The sequence below is a fragment of the Alligator mississippiensis genome, chromosome 10 (genome assembly GCF_030867095.1).
Source record: "Alligator mississippiensis isolate rAllMis1 chromosome 10, rAllMis1, whole genome shotgun sequence".
In the NCBI taxonomy this organism is placed as follows: domain Eukaryota; kingdom Metazoa; phylum Chordata; order Crocodylia; family Alligatoridae; genus Alligator; species Alligator mississippiensis.
Genome location: NC_081833.1, coordinates 46,671,394 through 46,696,816, shown reverse-complemented (window position 1 = coordinate 46,696,816; position 25,423 = coordinate 46,671,394). Strand labels below are relative to the sequence as shown.

General features: G+C 43.0%; 1 long non-coding RNA gene across 4 annotated transcripts in view; it reads right to left on the bottom strand.

The window, feature by feature from the left end:
* Positions 1-25,423, bottom strand: part of LOC109285679 (uncharacterized) — a 69,526-nt gene that overhangs the window by 14,758 nt on the left and 29,345 nt on the right. For 3 of the 4 annotated variants that reach the window (XR_002093493.2, XR_009455253.1, XR_009455252.1), the window contains exons 2-4: positions 13,374-13,465; positions 1,522-1,648; positions 1,250-1,441 (exon numbers count right to left, since the gene is read on the bottom strand). This is a non-coding gene — a long non-coding RNA (uncharacterized LOC109285679). The remainder of the gene's footprint in view (positions 1-1,249; positions 1,442-1,521; positions 1,649-13,373; positions 13,466-25,423) is intronic. The other variant, XR_002093492.2, reaches the window with a different exon arrangement.

Below are 25,423 nucleotides of genomic sequence, written 5' to 3'. Positions count from 1 at the left end.
AGTTTAAGCAAGGCTGTGTCATTGCTCCAACACTCTTCTCAATATTCCTTGCTGCAATGTGACATCTGACCACCAACAAGCTTCCAGCTAGAGTACAGCTAAACTACAGAATGGATAGTAAGCTGTTTAGCCTCAGCCAGCTCCAAGCCAAAACCAAGACCACACCAACCACAATCATTGAGCTCTGGTATGCTGATGATGCTGTACTATGCACTCACTCAGAAGCAGACCTCCAGACAATTGTCAATGTCTTTGCTGAATGTCACAGCATGGGTTCCCCAGGGATGGCTGTGATGCCCCTAGGGATCCATGACTGTGCTAATCTTGCCCAACGGGAACCCTTTTCCTCGCCTGCTATGTCTCGCTAGTAATTATAATAAATAGGTAGGCTGCCCTTAAGTTTGTTTGGATATGATCCTGGTGGACACCACTGAACCCTGTGGGTTCCTGGACCCCTTTTTGGGTTCCACTCAAAATTGATGCCTCACGGGACACCCTTAGTCCTATGGGCTAGATGTGTGGCTCCAAAACTTCCCCTTTACCATACCCCATGCTGCACAGATGGTATTCAAACATTGTCCCTCTGAGGCCTTGCTCAGCCTCTCCTTCATCGCTGGGCTCTTTGCAGCCCTGTCTCTGCACCCACACTGATGCTGGGGCTCTCTGCAGCCCTGCCTCTGCACCCACACTGGCACTGGGGTCTCCACACTTTAGTGTGCCCTACTGAGGCCTCCTCCTCCCCACTAGCTTTGGCCTGGTCCACTGGTTTATAAACAACAACCAAAATATGAGCCCCTGTGCTATAACATAATACAACCAGTTCAGGGTGCGCTCTGTCCTTTTAAAAGAGCCAAACTTCCCCACAAGCATTAAGTGTCTTGTAGCCCAGGGTACCTGGTCAGCTCCTGGAGCCCCATTACTCCTATAGGCAACATATCAGGCAGCCACATCATCTCTGGGCAATTCTTCTCTGCAGGCTCCTTCTCCTGGCTGCTGCCAGAGAACTAACCCCTGCTGGCCTCAGCCCTGGAGTTTATATGTGCCCAGGGCCCTGCCTTCTTTCAGTCAGCTGACCAGGTACAAGTGCAGGCTAATTCCGTTGTTAGCCTGCTGCCACAGTAACCTACACCTGTGGGGTTTCTGCCTGACTCCTAGGGCTTTCTCCCTAGGCAGTTTCTGCTCTAAAAGGAGCAGGCACTTTAATGCCCTGCAACACTGAGGCATACAAGAAAATGGAACTCACACTTACCATTCAGAAGACCTAGGTCCTCCACCAAGAGGCTCCTAATAAACAGTCCCAGCTCTGGTAATCCCGATCCATGGTGAGACTCTGGAGAACTATGAGTATTTCCCATACCTCAGAAGCCATCTCTCACAGAAGGTTTATGTTGATGAAGGAATCCAACATTGCCTCAAATGTGCAAGTGCAGCATTTGGATGCCTGAAGAAATGAGTGTTCAAAAATCATGACATGAGATCCAAAACCAAGTTCATGGTTTATCAAGCAGTTATGATCCCTACCTGGCTGTACAGAGCTGAGACAACATTCAGAAGACATCTAAACTTGTTGAAGTACCATCAGTTCTGCCTGTAGAAGATCCTCCAAATCCAGTCAAAAGAAAGATGCGCCAACATTAGCATCCTCCTGCTAAAAAAACACCATGAGTTTTGAGGCAATGATCATGCAGCATCAACTTCATTGGGCCAGTTATGTTATCTGGATGTCTGACTCCAGATTCCTGAAGCAAGTTTTATTCTCCCAGCTCAACCAGGGTGTACACTCAAGAGGAGGGCAGAGAAACCTCTTCAGAGATACCCTCAAGATCAGCTTAAAACAATGCAACATTTATGTCAACTTATGGGAGACTATTGCCTAGGACCACCCCAAAAGGAAGAAGAGTACTTTGATTGTGTTTGGGTTTCTCTTTCCACTCACTAAAATCATAATTTTTTTTAATGTAAAGTGTCAGAAATAGGGTTTAGTGCTTAGAGATAATTGTTGTTCTTCAAAATATAATCAATTTGAGCTAGTAGTATTACATTGGTGAATCTGGTACCTGAAATGGTATACGAAGTTAACATATTTTCATAATGGTTGTGACACAATCCCTTCTTCGGCATTCCTCGCAGTTGAGGGTAATTGTCTTATCTGTGTGTCCGAAGATGGCTGCTGAGGCCTATCTGCTTTTGGCAGACCACTGTAGCTTGGACATGTGTTTACATGTGGGGTGGGTGGCACTGGATTTTTTGTTTGGTTTGCGACACACTGTTTCTGCCACTACCACTTTTTCATCTCCAGTTGTTGTCGTCATGAGGTTTCACACTTTCCTACTTTATAAAGTTTGTTAAATGCCAGTTGCAACTTTTCAGATGTATACACATACACTAGTAGAATAAAAGAGCTATGTATGTAACAATGTTCCACACATATTATGCATACACCAATATAAACTAACACCTTACATTTAAGTATTTGGATAACACTAATGTTTTAATAACAGTTATGGAAAAATTAATTTCTATTTCACTTTTCTGACAAATGGTGAGACAGAGTCTACACTTTCACTCATACCTAATAATATTTCTGTAATAAGTACATTGAACTAGATGCCTGATAGAGATGTAACTGAATGCTGATTTACATATACTTTTTGTGCAGCCTGATCTAATTGCAAGAACATAGGACTTTAAAGAATCAAAATTGCTGCTTTTCCCAGCTCTGCCAGTGACTCACAATATAGATATATTTGAGCATATCAGTTTTACTCTATGTGCTTTAGTTGCCTCTTATGAAAGAAGAGATACTTAGAATAGGGAAGTATTCAATTTGGATTTGGATTCTGCTGATTCAGAGGACAGTGATTCAATTTGGAGATTTGGATCACTGTCCCAAATGGATTCGGCCGAATTGGCTTCAGAAAATTCGGTGCTGATTTGGAGAGATTTGGAGATTTGGCCATATACTATAATGGGGAATCACTGAAATAACTATAACACGGTCATTTTCTGTCTGATTTGGATGAAAACAGCAGAAATGGTAGCCTGGACAGCCTCCGTCAGGTTCACCACTTTAAATAACAACAAGTAAGCAGCACAGTAGCACTAGCAGTATCTCAGGCAGCCAAACTGTCACAGAGCCTTTCTGTCCTCTCCTGCAGGAGCTTCTTCTCCAGCAGCTGCCAGAGTACTCTCCCTGCCAGCCCAGGGTCCTGGTGCTTAGATGTGCCCAGGGCCCTGCCTCTTTCTGGTCAGCTAACCAGGGACAGGTGCTAGGGGGGTTTGGTCTAAGGACATGGCACTGGCAGACAACGTTCTTTGGATCAATCTAGTGTCTTTTAGTAGACCAACTGAATAATTACAGAAATATATCTTAGCAAGCTTGCAGGCTGAAAAACCTTTCATCAGGCTGAGGAAGTACCTGCAGGAAGCACTTGGGCTGTAGGAAGTTGGCTACTGGTGATGATTTTAGTGAGGTTCGGTGCTTGTTTGAATTTACAAACCACTTTTCACAGATGGGTCTATGAACTTCACTTCATCAGCATCCTAGATACAACAACTCATGGACTCAATATAGACATTGGAATTCTGACATACTACAACCTGCCAAACACCTGACTCCCCAGGTACCTCTCTGCTTTTACATGCTACATCCCCCTTCCCCCCACCTCCACCCCAGCCTGTCTTGCACTCCCTGCCTCCTCCATTTCCATTTTCACTGACGGGCTTTCTTGCCTGCATTGTATGCCAGCCTCTGGCTTCTTTACTATTCCTTCCATTCAGGAACAGCACACACATACACACCAACTGCAGGTGCTTTCTCAGCCTGATGGAGAGTTTTTTTTCCCTGTGGCTCCTGCTTAGACACATTAGCCTGACATATCAAGCAAAACATGTACATCTTGGTGTCACAGTGAAGTGATTCTTGTGTAGATTAAATGTTAACAAATTAATATGAAATTCATTGGCCTTTGGAACAGCGATACATCTGAAATCAGCTCATTTCTTCTTTGCAACTTCTGTAATATTTTAGCCACTTAAACCTGTCCCTCTCTATAGAACTTCATTATGATTTTTTTCTTCTTTCATTTGCCAACTAAACTAACTACTGCAAACACTAGCATTCTGGATACCTTGGGTTAGGCGCACTAATTTCATTTATCTTGGGAAGATAATGGTGATGAGCCTTACTAGCCAGTGAATTTGCAGGCAGACACATCAAGGAGCTGCCTGCAGATTCAGGTATTGTTGGAATGGGACGGTGAAAAAGGAAAAAGAACTTTTTTAAAAGAGGTGGCTCTGCTGTAAAGCTTCAATAGCAAATCCTTAAAAAACAAAGGTATAAGTGTAAAAATTAATTTCCTCCAGGCTTCCTTGAAAAGCCTTTGATATTTGGCATACTAAGCAATTTCAAAAGCTGCTCAAAAGCATTAGATATTTCCCAGACCTGGAACATCTCAAATTTTTGGAAACACCTTTCAATAACACATTTACTTACTTTGTTAAATGAACCATAGTCACTTATACAAAATAAATAAATAAATGAAATTATTTCACAAGGTTGTGTTAATCCATTTGGCTGGGATTCTTTAAATGTGAATGAAATGATTGAAGCAATGGCAACAAACTAGCAACTTGTTAGGGTTCAAATTAGTGGTGGGAAAAGTGATACATTTCTCTCTCTGTGTGGATTTTTTAATACTGTATACCAATACAAAGATTAAATTGACTTGCTATTAAACTATCTAAATCTTTCTCAATTTTTGGTGTAAGGCCGGGGGGGGGGGGGGGGGGAGGGCGGGGAGCAGGGTGCGGAATGTGTTATGCAAGTATTTAGAAAGTTCAGCAGACTTTTCTTCAAACAGGACAATATGCCTGAGTTAATTCCTTCTTTTTGTACCCATGAGATGTGCTGGTACTCTCAGTTCAGTTGTTAGTGGGTGCCAACACAACAAAAATCTTACTTCTGGTTGGGACTCTCAACAGCGATATGAAGGGATAGCAATGCAGAGCCTGATTCCATGACTAAGGACTTTATTCTCTAGGTCTGCGAATAGTGCACCTACCATGTTCTTTAAATTCATTTAGAAAAAAACAAACAAACAAAGAGATGCTGTCAATCTCCTGCTAGTTCAAAGCAGAAAAGCACTTAAACAATTCGTAAATTATAACAAGGCAGATCACAAAGAATGAAAGAAAATAAATGTTACACAAATCATGCAATCTCTTTTCCACTGTTGTTCATTAAAATTGCAAAAATAAGTCAAAATAGCACTCCCCACTCCCCCACACAAGGCTTGGATAATTAGAGTTGTACAAAGCTATACTGACTTTGTACGCTAACATCCCAAGGCATTTTGAACAGCACAGCAACAACCTGAGTCAAAAGCAATATTCAGAAAGCATGCCTTCACCTTGCAGAACTGGTCTACAAACTGTTTTTGCTTTTACCCCATTCTACTATGTAAAAAATTTCAATGTTGTGCCAACTTCCTCTGGTATCTTACACAGTGAATTGGCATCTTGGATGGTAAGGGCATAAAGCTATCCAAACTACCCTCCTTTTTTGGTATATTCCCTGAAAGGGAGAAAACACAGGCGCAATTATAACTTCTCTATGCTGCAACTAGTGCATTTTTTATTTTTAACCTCTACAATTTTTAATGAAGAAAGTTTTGGAAAGCTTATCCAGGTCTACCACCTCAAAGGCATAAAAAATAAGGTCCTTTGCTATCCCACTATAATGGGATCTCTTGTTCCTGAAGCTATATTAACATATTATGTAAGATTAATATAGGTTTCCCTTGCTTTATGTGGGTTCTGTATGTGCGAATTTCACTCTTATGCGATGACCCTTTTTACACCAAATTTTGTTATATGTGAGGTAAATGCATTCTTATGTGATCAATGTGGTGGAAGCTGTCAGTTAGCTGCTTTGTGTAGTGCAGTGTGGGAGTGACGTGCACCAAAGTATAGTCTCCTGTGTGGATCTGTGCTCCTCACTCATTGCCTTCAACACATGTTTCTGTCATTGCCATCCCCATTATGGTAACATTCACCACCACCCTGTGCTTGTGTGTACTGTCTGCTGTTGGTAAGTACCAAAATTGTCTTGTAAAGGTGGTAGAAATGGGTCTGGGAGTCAGTACAGTTGAGGCCTTGGAATGTGTCCCTAGTTGTTACATTGCAAAGTGGATTCCCTTTATGCAAATTCAAGTTATGCACCATTTTCCATGTACAGCATAAAGTGAGAGAAACGTGTTACCTATTTGGTTCTAAGAATCTGAAGTGCTTCATAATTCCAAAGTGAGTGGCGTAGCATGGACGCATTTGGGCCCCCCACTTCACGAGGGATGTGGATAAGCTCGAGAGAGTCCAGAGGAGAGCCACCTGCATGATCAAGGGCCAAGAGAACAAGCCTTGCGAAGAGAGGCTGAGGGACATGGGACTCTTCATCATGGAGAAGAGAAGGCTCAGGGGGGACTTGGTAGTAGCCTGTAAGTATATAAAGGGGGTGCATCAGGACCTGGAAGAACAGTTGTTCATCAGGGTTCCCCAAGGGATAACAAGGTCTAATGGCCACAAACTTCTGGGAGGCCAATTTAGACTGGACATAAGAAAAAGCTTCTTTACAGTCCATGTCCAGGGTCTGGAACAAACTGCCCCCAGAGGTGGTGCAAGCACTTACTCTGGACTCATTCAAAAAGCAGTTGGATGCATATCTTGTTGGGATCATTTGACCCCAGCAGACTTCCTGTCTAAGGCAGGGGGGCTGGACTTGATTTCACAATGTCCCTTCCAGCCCCTAATGTCTATGAATCTAAAAATAGGCTAGAACAGAGAATCAAAGTAAAAGTGAGTTATCTGCCAGGATCTGCCTTGGGATTCTTGTGCTGACATAATTTTTTCCCTCTGGAACTGCACAATACATAAGCAGAAGTGTTATTTGCTCTGGATCAGATATTGAAATCCTTATTCATACCAAATCCTGGCTTTTGTAAGAGTATCACCTGAATACAGTCCATACTAAAAACTAATGAAGAACTGCAAGACTGAACACAATGCTTTCAATTGCCAGCTTTTGAAACTGAATTTCCATTGGCCATCTTTGCTAAGTACAGGTAGACAAGAAGCCCACAGCTGAATCAATTCAATCTTCACAGTTTAGTTTAAGCTGTGCAGATTGAACTGATGAACAAGTAAACAGACATTCACTTCTGATTCTGAAAATGAAGCCACATGCCTGCAGTGGCCAAGGCCAGAAGCCAGGTGCACTAGAGCATGCCTCTCTGCTCAGCTGTAACAGAGAGCTTGGGCCAAGGCTAGCTTGCCCACTCTGTGAAGAGGGCAAGTTGCAGGAGAGATGGAAAGCATCCTGGAATGGTGGGGGACCATGAGTTAACCTGAAACTGGAAGGGGTTCAGGACAGAAGTTCAATAAATCAATATAACTTAAACCAGTTAAGTCTGATAACATGATTTATTCAGGTTTATCTTAAATTGATTTCACCATTTTGAAAGCAGTTTATGTGCACCAAACGCCTGTTGTGTTACAAATTTGAACTGGTTTCTAATCACTTTCATAGATTCAAAGATGTTAGGGTCGGAAGGGACCTCAATAGATCATCGAGTCCGACCCCCTGCATAAGCAGGAAAGAGTGCTGGGTCTAGATGACCCCAGCTAGATACTCATCTAACCTCCTCTTGAAGACCCCCAGGGTAGGGGAGAGCACCACCTCCCTTGGGAGCCCGTTCCAGACCTTGGCCACTCGAACTGTGAAGAAGTTCTTCCTAATGTCTAGTCTAAATCTGCTCTCTGCTAGCTTGTGGCCATTATTTCTTGTAACCCCCAGGGGTGCCTTGGTGAGTAAAACCTCACCAATTCCCTTCTGTGCCCCCGTGATGAACTTAAAGGCAGCCACAAGGTCGCCTCTCAACCTTCTCTTGCGGAGGCTGAAAAGGTCCAGTTTCTCTAGTCTCTCCTCATAGGGCTTGGTCTGCAGGCCCTTGACCATATGAGTTGCCCTTCTCTGGACCCTCTCCAGGTTTTCCGCATCCTTCTTGAAGTGTGGCGCCCAGAATTGCACTTTACTGGTTTATGTATAATTTCTGCCCCTAGCCTGTCAGTACAGGGAGGCCTGGATGGGCCCTAGACAGAACTGTCCTGTAAGTCTATGTATTGGTTATTAAATAATGCCAAGACCAGCCTAGAGTAGATGTGTGCATTACTTGTCTTGGGATAAGAGGATTGACAGAGTGTGAGTATCTCCTATCAAATCAGGACTCCCCCCCCCATGCAAAGTGTTCCCCCAACACACAGCAAGAGCCTCAGTCCCGGAAACCTTTTAGTCTAAAGCATACTAGTCTCCTGTCCTGAAAAGAGGAAGAATAGGGTTCCAGAGCCTGCTGTGACACATACCTTCCTTGATATCTTGGGCAAGTCACCTAGCCTCTCTGTGCTTCAGCTGCAGGTATAAAATGAGCGTAGTATTGGATGAAGGGGATAGAATAAAGACATTAAAGAATGTGAAACTTCTGCTATTAAAGTAATATGGGTCATATCAATACCTAAGATCCATAGGAGAAATTAATATGAGAGATGAATTTAGCATATAAAGATATCGTTAACACATAGACCAATGGCTCTCAACCTTTTTAGATGCCAGGCATGTCTCTATAACTTTTGTGAGTTGAGTGACACTTCATTTCAAAAGCTAATTTATTTATTACAGTGCTTACCTCCCTGCAGAAGGGCCATGCAGTGGGAACAGGAGAATGGTGAAGCAGGAACAACCCTGAGCCTGCCCTTATCTGCTTATCTCCTCACATTTCCTGTTGCACCCCTCAAAGGTTTTTGGGTACCTCAACAATCTTGGTTGAGAATTACTGTCAGAAACACAGAGATGTAGGGCTGGAAGGAATCTCAAACTTCATCTAGTCCTATCCTTGTACAGAGGTTGGTTTCATCTACACATGGCTTAACAAGTACTGCAAATGTGCTTTTATTAGACTGAGTATTTTAGAATGGTTTTGAAGGACCATAGAAACCCAAGGAAACAATGGAAGCACTACTTAAATGAAGTGTATACAAATAGGTAGAAGATGCTATTCAGAAATGGGGCAGGCATAGGTTTTCTTGGAAGAGCAAGGGAGAGGGAGAGAGAGACTATGAGCTTACACATATCAATTTCCTGGGGGTGGGGAAAATCACACTTGTTAAATATACAAATGAAAACTAAATACCCTGACTGTTAAAAAAAGCTAACAAAACATCTCAAACTTTCTACGCTTATTCTTGGATGGCTACAGAGTTTCTCTAGAAACACGGCACTATTATATTTTTTGTGAACAAGACTTGCTTTAATAAATTATACTACAATTCTCAAAAACAATTGTGAAATAAGGCTAGGATAAACCCACCATTGTCATCTGTAGTGTTGGAGTCTGCAAAAAATAGCTGTGATATTCTACTGGAAATAAAGCGGCACTAGTCACAAAAGAAGTAGAGAACGTACAGTGACAAGTGAACAGGCCAGGGTGCTACTTGCTTTAAAATGGTGACCATATTATTTCTAAGGAAAACTGAGACACTGCCCCTTCCCTCCCCTATGCACCATGCCACTCCACCTCCCCACCAGCCAGCAGCAGGGAGGGAGGGAGGGAGGAGGTGGCTGGGATTGCCGAAGGGGAAATTGGGTGAAGGAGGGCTAGGACGGTGGGTGGCTGGGGCTCTACTGGAGGAGGAAGAGGGCTGAGCTGGAGGCTGCTGCACAGCAAAGAGAAAGCTGACCTGTTCCATGGGAAGTGTGAGTGCAGCACGTGTATGTCTGTCTCGGTGTCTCTGTGTCCAGGCTGCTGTATAGACATGTGCATGTGCTAAGCCTTGTGCAGTTGCTTGGCCATCATGTCAGAGAGGCTGTACCTGGGCAGCCTCCTCTTGCCTCCATCAGACCTCCTCTTTACACTCCCCCTTCCACTTTCCACCAGCTTCCTCTCCCTTCGCCTCCCTTTCCTACACCCATCTCCTTGCACCCCCCCACTCACTCCTTCTCCCTCTCCTCCCTCCTCCACTGCCACTCTTTCCCCATCATTCTGCCTTGCCACTTTCTAACTCCCCAGACTCCTCCCCCATTGCTGCCTTTGTGACCCTCTGTTCACTCTTCTCTCTCTCTCCCCTCCCCCCACTCTCTCCTTCTCTACATTGTCTCCACTCCCGCACCACCAATGCATGCACACACACACTTACACACACTCGGTGGCTGCAGGCAAAGTGCTGAGTTGACCTCTGGGCTCCAGCCCCTGGCAGGTGGGCTTATGTGGGATGGAGCCAGGTGAGGCCACAGTCCCAGGGCAGAGACCAGAGGCACCCCTCCCCCCACATACAGATTCCTGGCAGCTAGGTGAGTGGGAGAGAAGGAGGGAGGAGCCCCTGCTTCCCTCAGGGCAGGGGTTCAAGCCACCCCTCTGGAAAGCCCTGATGTGACAACCACTCCCTGGTCCCAACTTCACTGGGTTGCAAACAGATGATGCAATACATGTGAGCAGCCCACTCAGGAGAAGCAGGCTGGGCAGTGTGGGCAGGGTGGCACCAATCTGGAACTTTTGTTTGAATTTTCACTAGCCAGCCGGGACACTGGAACAGCCTATGAAATCCAGGACTGTCCCAGCCAACCAGCATGTATGGTCACCCTATATAAAATAACTGGGCTTTTGCTTTAGTGATTCTTTAGTATAAGATGAAATGTTGGATAATTGTAGCTTTTTTTTTTAGGCAAACTGTTGTATAAACAAACAAACAAACACATTTTCCAGATTCCTTCTGTTGTAGAACATGTCTGAAATGGACCAGAGTGAGTCAAATAATACAAGTAATCAACCATTTTGCAAGAAGTTGTTTCATAAGACATAAAACAAGGACTATAGTATTAATTGTTTGTGTGTATTCAGATGACTGAATGGACCTGTGTTTTTATTTAATAATGATGAGTCTCTAATTTTAAAGGCTTTAATCAGGGAGCAGAGAGAACATCATGCTTTATTTGACCAACCAACAAATGGTTAAAGTGAAACACCCAGAGAATATTTGCTGACATTCATTAATAACTCAAAGGCTCAAATTTGTTCTCTAATTATAAAGCAAATACTTACATGCTCATGAATATAACTGTAGAAATCAAAATGATTCATAGACAAGAAAAAATGCTACATCCTCTATATAAATTACATAACTTGACTATAGATCACACTTTAAAACTACCTATCATAATATTGATTTTCTCTTATTACACCACCTCTCTTTAGAGATCTCATGGCATTTTAGTATTGATGCTTCAGACAATCTTGTGTGATCCTTATTTTACAAACTGGGGCACAGCAAGGTTAAGCAATTTGTTCAGAATCATTCACAGCATAGCCCAGAAGGAACTGAGATCTTTTAATATTTTCCATACAAGGTTAAAAGTTAAGTCTATGCTCATTTCTTTCATACTCTGCTGCAGAGATAAACAAAAGGTCGTGCAGATTCTTTCCTTTATCTTAATTTTAATGGAAGGAGTACAAATTGAGCAAAATTGCATCATTGGGCAATAATGTACAAATTATAAATAGAAGCTCTGAAATAACATCTACAAAATAGTATTGTTGCTTTCATATGCAAAATATACAAATTTCAGATCTATGCAAACAAGCCGAAGTTTAGGGGTCATTCATCCAATATTTCATTTGTTAATTCAAAGACTATTGTTAAATATCCTTCTTTCAGATTCAGATGTAGCCACTATCATCCATGCCTTCATAACCCCAACTCTAGACTACTGCAAGGCACTGTATGCCAGGCTGCCCTTGAAAACGATCCAGAAACTGTAGCTGATGCAGAACACAATTGTCTACCTCCTGACAGGAGTCCAGCACTTGCATTGGCACCCAGTAGCTTTCTGGGCACAATTCAAGGCACTGGCTTTGACTTACGTCGTTCTAAATGGCCTGGGTTGTATGTAGGTAAGGGAGCACCTTCTTCATTGTGCTCCATTGTAATCCTTGAAATCAGTATCCTGCAGGTACAATCAGCACACTAACTCTGATTGCCAAAAATGTATGGGAGCTCTTTCTCAGCAGTCCCTCCTCAGCTCTGGAACTCCTTCCCTCTTGGGGCCTGAGCCTGGACATCTTTCAGAGGTGGTGCAAGAGCTTCCTTTTTGGGCAGGCATTCAGCAAACAAAGCTAGGCCAAGATAGTGTTTTCCCAGGTTTGTTTGTTGTTGTTGTTTTTGTTCTTTATATTTGAATTGCCCTTTTAAGTTGTTCTATTAGCCTGAGGGGGGACCTGGTGACCATCTACAAACTCACTTGGGGGGACCAGAAGGGTTTGGGGGAGACCTTGTTTCCCCTAGCGCCCCCCAGGATAACAAGGAATAACAGCCACAAGTTGCTGGAGAGTAGGTTTAGATTAGACATCCATAGGAACTAGTTCACAGTTAAGGTGGCTAGGATCTGGAACCGACTTCCAAGGGAAGTGGTGCTGGCTCCTATTCTGGGGGTCTTTAAGAGGCGGCTTGATGCCTACCTGGCTGGGGTCATTTGAGCTCAGTTTTCTTCCTGCCCAGGCAGGGGGTCAGACCTGAAGATCTACAAGGTCCCTTCTGACCCTTCTTCTATGATTCTATGATTCTATTAATAGAAAATAATAGAAAATTAGGGTTAGAAAGGACCTTGGGAGGTCATTTAGTCCAAACCTCTCCTCAAAGCGGAACCATCCCCAACTACATCATCCCATTCAAGGCTTTGTCTAGCTAGGGCTTTAAAATCCTCCGAGGATGGAGATTCCACAACCTCTCTGGGTAACCTGTTCCAGTTCCCCTCCTCATGAGAAAGTTTTTCCTATTATCTAACCTAAACTTCCCTTGATGCAACTTGAGACCATTGCTCCTTGTTCTGTCATCTGCCACAGCTGGGAACAGCATAGCTCAATCCTCTTTGTAACCACCCTTCAGGTAGTTAAAGGCTTTTATTAACCCCCACCACCGACACACACACACACAAACACACACACACACTCTCCAATCTTTTCAACTCCAGACTAAATAAGCCCAGCTCCCCCAGTCTCTCCTCATTAAGTCATGTTCCCCAGCCCCGTAACCATTTTTGTTGCCCTCCACTAGATTCTCTTCAGTTTGTCCAAATCCTTTCGGGGGCGAACAAAGAGCACAAAACTGGGCACAGTACTCCAGATGTGTGGCCTCACCAGTGCTGAACAGAGGAGAATAATGACTTCCCTCGATCTGCTGGCAACACCCCTACTAATACACCCTGGAATTAAAGATTTTACAATACTGAAATTTTGAAACCTCCATTCAGTGGGCCCCACCAGATGGCTTAATACCTCCCAGTGCTTAAGAACAGAAGTCAGCTCCAGTCCAGTCAGATCAAGATAAGACCCAGGCACATAGTGGAAGATCCAGGCAGGTAGCAAACCTGAAAAGGAGTAGATATATTCAATTGCCTGTGCTCCTGATGGAAAACAACTCTATAAAGTTCCTTTTGGTGACAATGACTGGATAGGACATTTGGGGTTATTCTCCCCCTCAGAAGCTGGATGTTATATCTTAGACCCTACTGAACGGTTTACAGATTCAAATAAATATCCATTCTTTTAGTTGTAAACAAAACAGGCCTTCAAAATCTAAAATATAAAGGTTTCCCTCCATTTTTAAAGGGCTTCACAAGATTAAAACAGACATTTCACCTCTCAAATAACTGAGGCGACAAACACACAAGGGATATATATTCTTGAATACAGAATTACTGAGTCAGGGCTGGGATCACTTCTTTTGGAATGGCCTCCAATTCTGACATTCTTCCTAGATAGTTTTGCCAAGTAATAATAAAGAAAAACCAAACCACAGTCTGGTTTATGGGTGGCTAAAGTGGTTATATCCAAGGCATAAAGTACTAAACAAAACTATTTTTTAATAAAAAACTTTCCTTCAAACATAAATTGATACTTTTTTCTGGTTTATGCATAATTTCACTTGATTACTGTAATTGTCAGAAGAACGCTGAACTATAACTCTCTCTTCTTTCTTAAAACACAGATTGTCTTACATGCTTGGGGTCAGACTGTTGGTTCCTACTGTACTGGTGGCAGTAAGTCTGGAGACAGCCCAGAGAGTCTTTTCTTCTGCCCTCTTTTGCCCAAATAGGGACAAAAACAACACTTGCAGGAAACAGACTAACTAGGAAAGCTAGCATCTAAAGGAGATCTGTCCATCTAAGGAGGTGGCCAGCACTGGCCTGTAAAAACAGGTGTGGAAAGCATGCATGCTTTCTTTTTTGTATGGAAGACATAGTAAGCAAAGGATTATGCTGCCCCCAGCCACCCAGAGGCATTTTCCCTCTATCTGCACTCATAGTCAAAATGCCTCAAGCCACCTCCACTCATTGCTACGTTGCTCACCGCCCCCAAGCATGCCTAATGTACTTTAAGGCACAATTTAGCCTATGTGGTTTCCTTCTATGGAAAACTGATTCTCTACAAGCTTTCTTAAAATGGTTGCATGATGGAGTATAAATAATTTGGTGGGGTCCACTCCCATCTATGAGTGTATGCAATGCCCTTTGATGCTAACAACTGCTATGCCATTCTACCTGCTACATACACATATGCAAAACACCTTTAGTAACTTTGTGAAGTCCATTAACTGAAAGTGAAACTATATTAATATTCTGACTGCCCAGCAGTTCTGACAAAGTAACTCAGGGTGCATCTACATGTGCACTTTACTGCAGAGCAGACTGTGATGCTTTACTGCAGAGCTAATCAGTCTACATATGCTCCAGTCTTAGGGCACAGTAAACTAATGAACTCCACCAGAGGATAATACTGTCAGGAACTTACAGCAGAGTGATTAAGTGTGATCAAGTGCACGTGTAGACAGTATGACTGCGAAGCTTTGAGTGCTGATTCGATTTTGAGGAGATTCAGCGACCGAATCTCCAAATCCGAATAGAATCAGAGGACCAATTAAAAGGTCCAAATAGATTCGAAGCTCTCCGAATCAATTCAGAAAAGATTTGGAGAGCTTCAGCAATTCAGGCTGTCCCCACTCACTGCAGCAGGGAGCTGGAGCCAGACTCCATGCTGGTAAGTAGGGGGTGGGGGAGGGGACCCTAGGGGACCCCTGCCAGGCCCCATCCCCTGCCTGCTCCCACAGCTCCCTTAAGCACCCCCCCCAACCTGCACCCACTCTCCCAGGGCCCCCCATGGCTGCTCTGCCCAACCCCAGCTCCCAGTTGTTTAAAAAAAGCCCCCACTCACTGGCTCCTGCCCAGCAGGGGGGCGATCCCTGCTGCCCCCCACTGCCCCACACCACATGGGGGGCTCTGCCATGAGTCCCCTGACCCCTGCCCACTGTCCCCCTCCCATGGCTGCCCCGCCCAGCCCAGCTCCTGGCCCTTAAAAAAAAATACAAACTCACCAGCTGCTGCAGTGGCCATTGGGGATTCTGGGGGCTCATGGCAGAGGCCCCATGCAGTGTGGGGCAGTGGGGGGCAGCAGGGATCACCCCCCTGCCCAGCAGCAGCTCGTGAGTGGGTCAAAGAGCTGTGAGCTGGGGCCAGGCCGGGCTGGGAGAATGGGTGGTGGATGGGGCTGTGTGATTCGGAAGCAGCCGAATCGCTGAATCAGATTTGGCTGAATCAATTTGGGACAGTGATTCTACTAGCCACTTTGCATAGGCCTAGTAGATGGTGACTGCTGAGTGCAAATTGCTGGTGTCCTGTGCACACATGTAGATGCTGTGCCCGGGAGCAGTGTACTCCAGCTCAAACTGTTCCAGAGTTTATTGCATTGTGTTAACTGTACATGTAGATGCATCCAAAGCTCTGTTTTTTTAGCAGTGGTGTAACAAGCTCAAATGCAATCACTCTGGATTTACACTGCAGTAACTTAAAGTAGAATGTGACCCTGTATCTGTAAAATGTGTGCTTTCACTCTTTCATTTGCCAAAGACCTCTAGGACTTCTTCATAGAGAAGATGATGCAGAGAGATCACCTACTGTTACCAGTGCAAAAAGAACTAATAGAAAGTTTTCCTTCATATTCCAAATTGTTCATCTCTATCAGAAGATGAAAAACTATTTAGTCATTTTTAACTGCCTGCTTCAGTCTACGCTATTAGGATTCCAAGCCCCCATCCTCTCGTTTCAGCTACTGAAATGTTTTATTTTCTATCCATGACACGTGAATTTGGCTACTCAAATGTATCCAGAATTCTGCTACAAAGATCATTTTCCAAGCTGCAGCTCAGACAACATCACCTGTCTCTTTGCACCTTTCCATTGTCTCCTTCAATTCTATCATGTCAAAGAAGGTTACTTGTCTTCCTTTTCAAGCCCATTCAGGGCCAATCCCTCCCTCCCTCCCTCCCACCCTTTCGTTTTTCGTTTGGTATGAGATGTTAACTCCTGCTTCTGCCTAGCCCATGAGTCTAGCCTTAATGCCTATGCATTACATTTTCAAACAGGCACCTTAGTGCTTTCCCCCATGTTGCCCCCACACATAGGATGATCTCCTCAAACACATGTATAAAAGCTATTTCTTTAATCTCCTTCAACACTCCCCTTTAGTACAGTGCCTTATAAAACAGCTGTACAGTGGTCAGACTGCTGATGTACTGAAAGGAGCATTTACAGTGCTGACTGACATTTTCTCCTTGTGTTCCCTACAGCTGCTGATATCTATTTGTTGTCCATTTTTTATATAGAGACTGTAAACTCTGTGAGGCAGGGACTGTATTTTGTTCTGTGCCTGTACAGCACCTGGCACAATGGACTCCTGGGGCACATCCCCATGAGCATGCACATGTGGTTTGTGGTGCCAGAAATCCATTTGCAGCACCACAAACCACACAAAGCACATGTGCACGCATTCATGGTGCTGCTAATTGGAAGCATGGCAGGTTTTTGATGCTGGGAGATCTCACTGTCAAAAAAATTGTTGCAAAAAAAAGCAGGATGGTGCATGGAGCAGTAGTGTGCACCATCAGAAAGGGAGCCTGGCCAACTAGAGCCATGCTCTAGCTGTCAGCCAGGCTCCAAATGCCCAGATTGTGCTGCTCCTACCCCAGGAGGTCCCCAGGACCCCAGGTAAGGCTGCTTGGGCCAGGCCAGGTGCTGAACCCAGACTCCCCCAGCCAACCAGGGTCAATTAGCCATATACCAAAGCATCCCTGCGTGTGCCCCTACATGCACAAATAGCAGTGGCACAAATATATACCACTGTTATTTGTTCCCCAGGAACTGCATGTGCACGTTTGTGGGGATGCGCCCCTGTGGCATAATAAAATTATCTAGGTTCTACACCAATACAAATAATAATGACAATAGCAACATGAGTGACAAGGCTTGAAAGCTCCCAAAGTCTCATAGAACTGAGCTGTGTAAAAAAACATTTCTATTTGCTGGCAGCAGTCAGATAAGATTCATACACATGGGATGGATATGTTATAAAATTGAGTACAAATTCTGAGTGCAAATTCTCAGAAAGCATCTCAACTCACAAATATACCCCAATCACCATGATCTGCAAGGACCCAGCATGGAAGAAAATAAAACAAATATAGATCAAGCCCCTAGACTGGAAGTCCAACTCAAGTATAGGCAAGAAAGGCTTTTTTTCCCCTCCATTTACTCCAATGGACCTTGGAAAACAGCAGTTGGAGCAGAAAAGAAGTGAGGAAGTTGCAGTTTGGCAAATTCTATAAATTTGCCTTCCAAGTGAAATTACAGGCTTTACGCTCCAATGAGACAAACCTGAAATGTTTGCTTGAGGAAACCACTGAAAACTGAACAATGAATAGCTTGCAAGACCTAGTCATGAATTCCTTAGGGACCTCTCTGGCTGTGCTGAGTCTTCTCCATGGACCTTCCTTTGTTATATTAAGACCACTACTACAGTTATTTCAGTTGGGAAATGATCTGGCCAGAGGGTGGTTTGCCAAACTTTTTAAAAGCAGGGTAAAATGTGCAATGGATTTTCTTAAGTTACCCACTGCCCTTGATATTCTGTTTGAAAAAAAGTTAAATGTACATCTAATTTGGATTTTATCACCTTACACTTTACAGAAATATACCTTTACTTTTGCTTCGCTGTTTTCAGAAATCACCTATCTGTATTTAACCTAATATCTTACCATGAAATACACCCTTTCCCTGAAGGTGTGCAGTCATGAAACATTAATATAGTACACACTACACTGATATAAAGTACAGTGGTGCACACAGACAACTAGCCTTCCAAACGAAGCTCCTGCTTTAGACACTATTACAGGTTTTTGCCACTAGGTGGCAAGGAGCAGGTAATAGCCTGTTTTCTTTGAGCCAACAACAATACTAAAATTAAAGTGACTAGAGCTGTAAACACATGACCTAGGTTCACAGGTGCATAGTTATTCTTCACTTTGCAAGAAGTAATTTTACTTCCAAATGGGGTGACTTGCACCATTGTAGGACTATATACCATGTATCCACTCCATATTTATACCCACATAGAGATAGATCATACCAATTTAAGCATGTTGTGCATCTGAATACTGAATTTAGACAGTAATAAAACTATCATAGGAAACCCAGAAAAGTACTGTAGATTTCCAAACCACTCAGTAAGTCAATAATTAAGTGATGCTAAGAGTCTGGCATAGGTTCATCCACAATGCATTTAGAATCTTCAGCTAACTTCTTTTCAGCAGTTCAAATTAGAGAAAGAAAAGATGAACCACTAAGTAACTTCTATTAGTTGGTGGGACATAAATGCTATCGTGAACAACTGAAAAATGCTCTATGGATTAAAGTTACCCCAATGTGGTATTCAATGGTTATGCTGTAGAATCAGAAATTACAGAACTTAGATGATTTGTCTATAAGGCCATTTCCAATATTTGCAGCATGAAGTGTAAAATAGATTCTTCCAATGTAAACTGAATTGCTGGTGACTGCTGTTACTGAGGGAGTTGCACATGCAGTGCTCTTTCTTGGGGTGGGTCCCCACATGAAGGGGCACACACTTGTAGAAATTTGTGCTGCTGTCTTGTGCCCTATCACACAGCCCTGCATGTGCGCTTCAGCACACAACAAATTGTCCCTGTAAGAGGTAGGGGAAGAGGAGGCTGCGGCCAGCACCTGTGGTGGCTCCAGCAGTTTTACCTGTTGTCCTCTTGCAACAGGGGTGCAGACCCGGCAGCACAGAGCTTGGCCAGCAGCCAGAGCATTTCTTGGATGGCCAGCCCTGCATTTGTTCTAGTGCACACTACTGCTGTGTGCTGTGTGATGCTTTATTCCCCAGAGTTTGTTTGGCGTTTTTGCTAACAAAATTACCAGAGACACATTTTCACATTCCCCATGTGCAGTTTGTGGTTCAACAACATGATTTGTGGCACCACAAACTGCACACCCCTGCATGTGGGGACCTGCCCATGGAGGCTTAATTTTTTGTTCTTTTAATTCTTTGTCAGTTCCTTCTATCTAAAATGGAAGTCATAGAATCATAGAAAATTAGGATTGGAAGGGCCCCTAAGGAGTCATGTAGTCCAACCCCCCCCTGCTCAAAGCAGGACCATCCGCAACTAGATCATTCCAGCTAGGGCTTTGTTAAGCCCCGCCTTAAAAACCTCAATGATGGAGATTCCACCACCTCTCTAGGTAACCTGTTCCAGTGATTCACCACTCTCCTAGTGAGAGTTTTTCAAAGATCTAACCTAAACCTCCCTTTGTCAATCTTTTGGGACCTCTTCCAATTGCCTCAAGTTTTCAAAGATAATGCCCAGGAGCTCTGCAGTCACATCAGAGCGCGTTGCAGTGCACTGCGTCTAGCCCCACGGACTTATACACATCCAGCTTTTCTAAATAGTCTCTAACCTGTTTTTTCACCACTGTTGGCTCCTCCCCTCTTCCCCAAACTGTGTTGCCAGATTCAGTAGTCTGGGAGCTGACCTTGCCTGTGAAGACTGAGGTACTTTAGCCATTTCCACATCATCTGTGGCTAGGTTGCCTCCCCCATTCAGTAAAGGACCCAGACTTTTCCTGACCTTCCCCTTGTTGATAACATACTTGTAGAAACTCTTCTTGTTACCCTTCACATCCCTTGCTAGCTGCAACTCCAGTTGCGATTTGTCCTTCCTGATTTCATCCCTGCATGCCTGAGCAATATTCTTATACTCCTCCCAAGGTGTTTGTCCAAGCTTCCACTTCTTGTAAGCTTCCTTTTGTGTTTAAGCTCATCGAAAAGCTCTCTGCTAAACCAGGCTTGCCACATTTGCTATTCTTCCTACACATTGGGATGGTTTGTTCCTGCACCTTCAGTAAGGCTTCTTTAAAATACAGCCAGCTCTCCTGGACTCCTTTCCCTTTATACAGACTGAAGGCACATTTGCTCTGTGTCTCTAGAAAAACCATCGCCAAGATATACATTTTAAAATCTCATTACAAGAAAAAAAACCCAGAGTAGGATCCTCAGGGCAGGCATTACTTACCATCTTTGGAATCAGAAACAATATAATCTTTATCTGCCGCTGCAAATTGGTCCCAAATGCCCCTTTACATACCAATTTCACTTGCACAATTTTACATATCAAGACCCTTTGGTAAAAACTAACATCCAACTCTACTTTTTTTTTTAAATATAAAATCTCTGCCCAATAATAAATAGTGCACTTCCTATAGATAAATGACTAGACTCGCCAAGGGAGTAACTCCACTGGGGATCAATTTTGCACGTTACTTAACCATTATTTAGTTCTCACAATTAATGAGCATGTCAAAAAGAGAAAAGTTTGAAGAGCAGATTTCTATTCTACACAGACATTAGTAAATCTTTGGAGGTTACCTGCCTAATTGAATTCTTTATAATTCTTCTATACTGAGTTTGTGGAATGCCATAAGATGGAAACCCTGACTACAATACGGCAAATTAAATAGAGACTTAACAGTGATTTCCAGGGAAACACTCAAAATGAATCACTTTCAAATAGAATAATGCTGCTAATTTCTATTTAAGTTTAAAATATTTAACACACTGATCTTTTTCAGTATGTAGTTCAAAGAGCATATTGCATCTCTGCAGGGGGGCTGAGGACTAGATTTCTGTAATGGTATTGTAACAGAAATAGACCTGCCCTGTAATACTTTTATGAATACTGCATGTTGAACTGGTGATTGGGATACTTACTATATGAACATACTGTTTTAGTTTAATTGGAAGAAGTAAGGAAAAACAACTAGGAATGAAAAAGAATAGCTTACAATCATTTACTTCTTCCGCAACCCTAGAGGGTAGTTGAGACAATACTAGGGCAGGAGGTGGCCTATCCTAGAGATCTAAAAAAAATGTGAATAGCATTATTTAGGGGAATGACATGCCTGCTGAGAACTTATGTCTGCCGAGGCTGTCTTCAGGTAAGATAGACATGAATGTAGATTGTTGCTTCAAGCCCATTTTTTTCTATATTCTTACATCAAAATAAAGAAGTACATTTGTTTTCAAAAGGTTTCCTGACTAGTGCATACCACTAGTTACAGATTCCCAGAGAAAGGATTACAGCCATTAGGACTCACTTGGACCTACTATGTATGAACCATTTATTCACAGGGCACTATATATCCCAGGATATAATCTAAGAGTAAAAAAACTGGAAGAGTGGAGTTCTGCTCCAGTATAAATAAAGCATAACATTTGGGGAGAAATACCCAGAAGTGCAGCTAATACTGCAAGGCTGGCAGGGGTTATGCAAATCTCCTTGACCGGATCCAGATGTGCAGGCACAACTGGTTTGTGGAACCCCAAACCTCTTTGTGGTGCTACAAATCATATGTGCTGCATGTTAAACATGTACCATGCTGCTAATTTACAGCACTGGGGCAAAATTTGCTACGGGGATTTCCTGGTAGCAAAAAAAAAGCAGCACAAAGCATACCAAAGTGGCATGTGCCAGGACAAATAGAGAGATACAGAGATGGACTGAGGCACTATGTGGCTGGCTGGGGCACAGCGTGCCTCTGGATGGGGGGAGCAAGCAGCCCCAAGCTGGCTGCTTCCCTGTCTCCATCTGTCTCAGCACGGGGGCTCTACAGTGAAGCCCCTGTCTCAAGGCATGTGCTACTCCCCAGCTGGCTGGGGCACAGGGGGCCTCAGCATAGGAACCTGCCTGCTGGCTAGACCTGCACTTAGGCACCATGTGCCCCAGACACCCTTGCAGCACTTGAAGCAGTGTCCCACTGCAAAGTGTATGGGTACATGTGTGCCCTGCGGCACAAAGTAGTGGCACAAATTTGTGCCACAGCTATTTGTGTTGTTGCTTGCTTGTGTGGATGCAGCCATTAAGGCTAACATAAAGGACAATCTGAATTTCTATCTAAAATATCTGTGGAAGCACCCAGTCCATCCAAGATCTTTAAGTGTTATGCTACTACTAAAATCTGGTCTTTTTTCAGGAAAAAAAAAAATCTTACAAAGCCTGATCCAAAGTCCAAACATTCTATAGTGATTTCAGATGACTTTGGATCAAGCCATAAGTAGGGATTCTAAAATCAACAGGACAAGTCTAAGATTGAGGGAGGATTGGCTTGTTCCTAATTCTCTTACCTTTCCATTGTTTCATGACCTTCCTAGATACAATTCTGGTGAAAAAACATTAAGGCATATCTAACAGACTTTTTCTTAGCTTTTTTGCAAAAAAGTTACTTCACTGATTTGTCATGACATGGAGCTACAACTACTCTCAGGCTTCTGGGAGCCTGATGCTTTCCCACTCCAACCCCCAGGACCCCAGCAATGTACAAGGAAGAGAGGTTCCTCTTTGCAACTCTAAGCTTCAGTGTGGCACAAATACTGAAAGAGTAAACTGGCTCACCAAATTTTTGATAATTAATTTTATTAAACTTATATGTAGTGACCTTGCTCTTTGTCCACTCACATGAGATCCCCCTTGTTGTGAAAAATATACATTTTTAAGCCCTTTGCAGCCTGCACTGCTTAGTTTTGTACATGTTTTCACATGAAAGACTTTTTGATAGTTCAAAAACTATTTTCATGTAGCAAATAGATAAGTTCATCAATTAATGAATGGGATTCCCAGATAGTAGCCCAGTATAGATGGAACAGATAGGCCAAAGCATCTATGCTGCTGATAACCTAAGGCAGTGGTTTTCAACCTTTTTTCATTTTCAGACCCCTAAAAATTTTCAAATGGAGGTGCAGACCTCTTTGAATTGTAAGTGTCAGTATTCATATACTTTTGATTGATCATAGTTATCTTTCGCGGATCCCTTAGACAGTCTGCATGGGCTACAGGTTGAAAACCACTGACCTAAGTTCTCACCTGATTAACAGAAACAAATGTCATGAGACAGAGAAGGATCAATGTATACAAGTGATCTCTCTAAAGCGAAGTAGAAAAGATACAGCCCCTTCCAGCAAACAGAGCGTGTGGGGCCCCTCTGCCCAAGCAGGCAAGCCAAGGCACACAATGTGTTGAGAAAAAAAAAATTTGGTAAGGGAACCTGCTCAGCACACAACTCTACAATAAAAAGAATGTGACCAGTCTTTGTGTGTGCAGAACTCTAAACTAGGCTGAAGGCCAAGCTAGGTTAATGGCCCCACCACAGAGCCCCAGCAGCATATGGGCGTGTTAATACACGTTTCTCAAAGGAAGCATGCAAAGACTTATGAATGAGGTGTTCCCAGTGGTTGTCAGTTCCAATCAGTCAGGTTTCTGTTTGTTCAAACTGTTTTGCTATCCTCTCTGCCTCTACCACCTGAAACCATCACCCCAGAAAGTAGGGTGTTGAGCAGGACACCATAGGCAATTAAAATCCTGAGCAGTTATGGCTCAGTTGCCTCCAACCTAATACTAAGCACATACCACTTCACACTGAGCTGTAGTTTACAGTTCCTCATACAATAGATAAGATCCTTTTTGGAATCAAGGTGCAAGGTTTCACAAGTCACTGGTGCAGCCAGTAGGTAGGGTTGTCAAGTATGAAGTGGGGGAACCATTAATCTCTATGCCACTAACACTTGTGTTAATCTCCCAGTGAAGCCAATGAGAGCTTGTTAAAAATGTTAGTGTCACACACTTCTTGAAATCACCCCTACAGTGTCTCCCTTTCTTATTCATGAACACTGGAGCCTATAGGGAGACAATGAATGGGAATCCATGTTTCATCTACTGCTCCAATACAGGAGGAGAACCCTATTTGTGAAAATTTGTCAGTAAGAACCTAAGGACCAACTTATTTTGCACAGGACAGTACCTCATGCACGGCAACACCAACAGTAAATTTGGGTACATCAAGTAGTTTCTTAAAAATCAGGGTTTGCCAGTTATTGCCTCATACTACACCATGTACAAAAGAAACCCATGTTGATGATCTGCCCCTGCAGCTTTGGGGCTAAGTCTGCACAATTTCTAGGAACAATGTCTTTTTCAACCTCAAGTTCTCCAGCTACTGATGATCATCCCATATCTATGACAATATATTTTACCAGTCAACAACACCTAGTTCTACTTACCAATAGTCCATACACTAGATCATAACCTAGATATCTTTGTCTTTTGTTGGGTTAGCACCACCATAAAAGAGCACAAGTTATTGCTGTCCCCTAAGTGTAATGGAACACCTGTCATTTGGTTCTACTTCTGCCACAGCAAGATTTGCAGTTGCTTAAGGGCATCTTTCTCCTGTAGTTACAAATAGATCGTGCACATCTACATTGGTTGACAGAGAAAGAATGCAGAAGAAAATAACCCCAAACTCCACATAAAATATTTGTAGATATTTTGTCTGTGGAACAAGTTTCAGGGATTTTCATTCATTTATGCATTCACAAATCAGCTTGGAAACATCAGATTTCCAAGACCTACTGTAAAAAAAATTAATCTCGTTGCAACAGCTTGATTACTTTCTCTTTGTAGTGCATTCATATTTGCTCTCAATGCCCTCAAGCAGAGGGTACCAACTATCAGAAAGACCAACACTCTTCTCTAAAAATGTATGCAGCTGTTAGAATACCTGGGTTCTATACCAGTGTTACCTCTGACCTAATTTTTGCCTGTGGATAAGCCAATTTTTCTGTGTCCTATTTTTTCCACTTGTAAAAACTGACCTAGTAAGACTCAACCTTGTAAGATATTTTGATATCTATGACTGCCAAACAGAACACAAATAGTAATTATTAGTACATATTACACACCACTTATTTATAAGGGACATTTTCCACTGGCCTGTAAAATATAAATCCCAAGGTTATTGCTGATCTCACATCTCCTGCAAAGTTATACCAAAGCATTTGTGTCATGCATTCTCAAGTACATTTACCATCCAGCTTCAGCCTGAGTTTTCAAACTGCATTTGGTTATTTCCTTCCTACTACTTTACCCT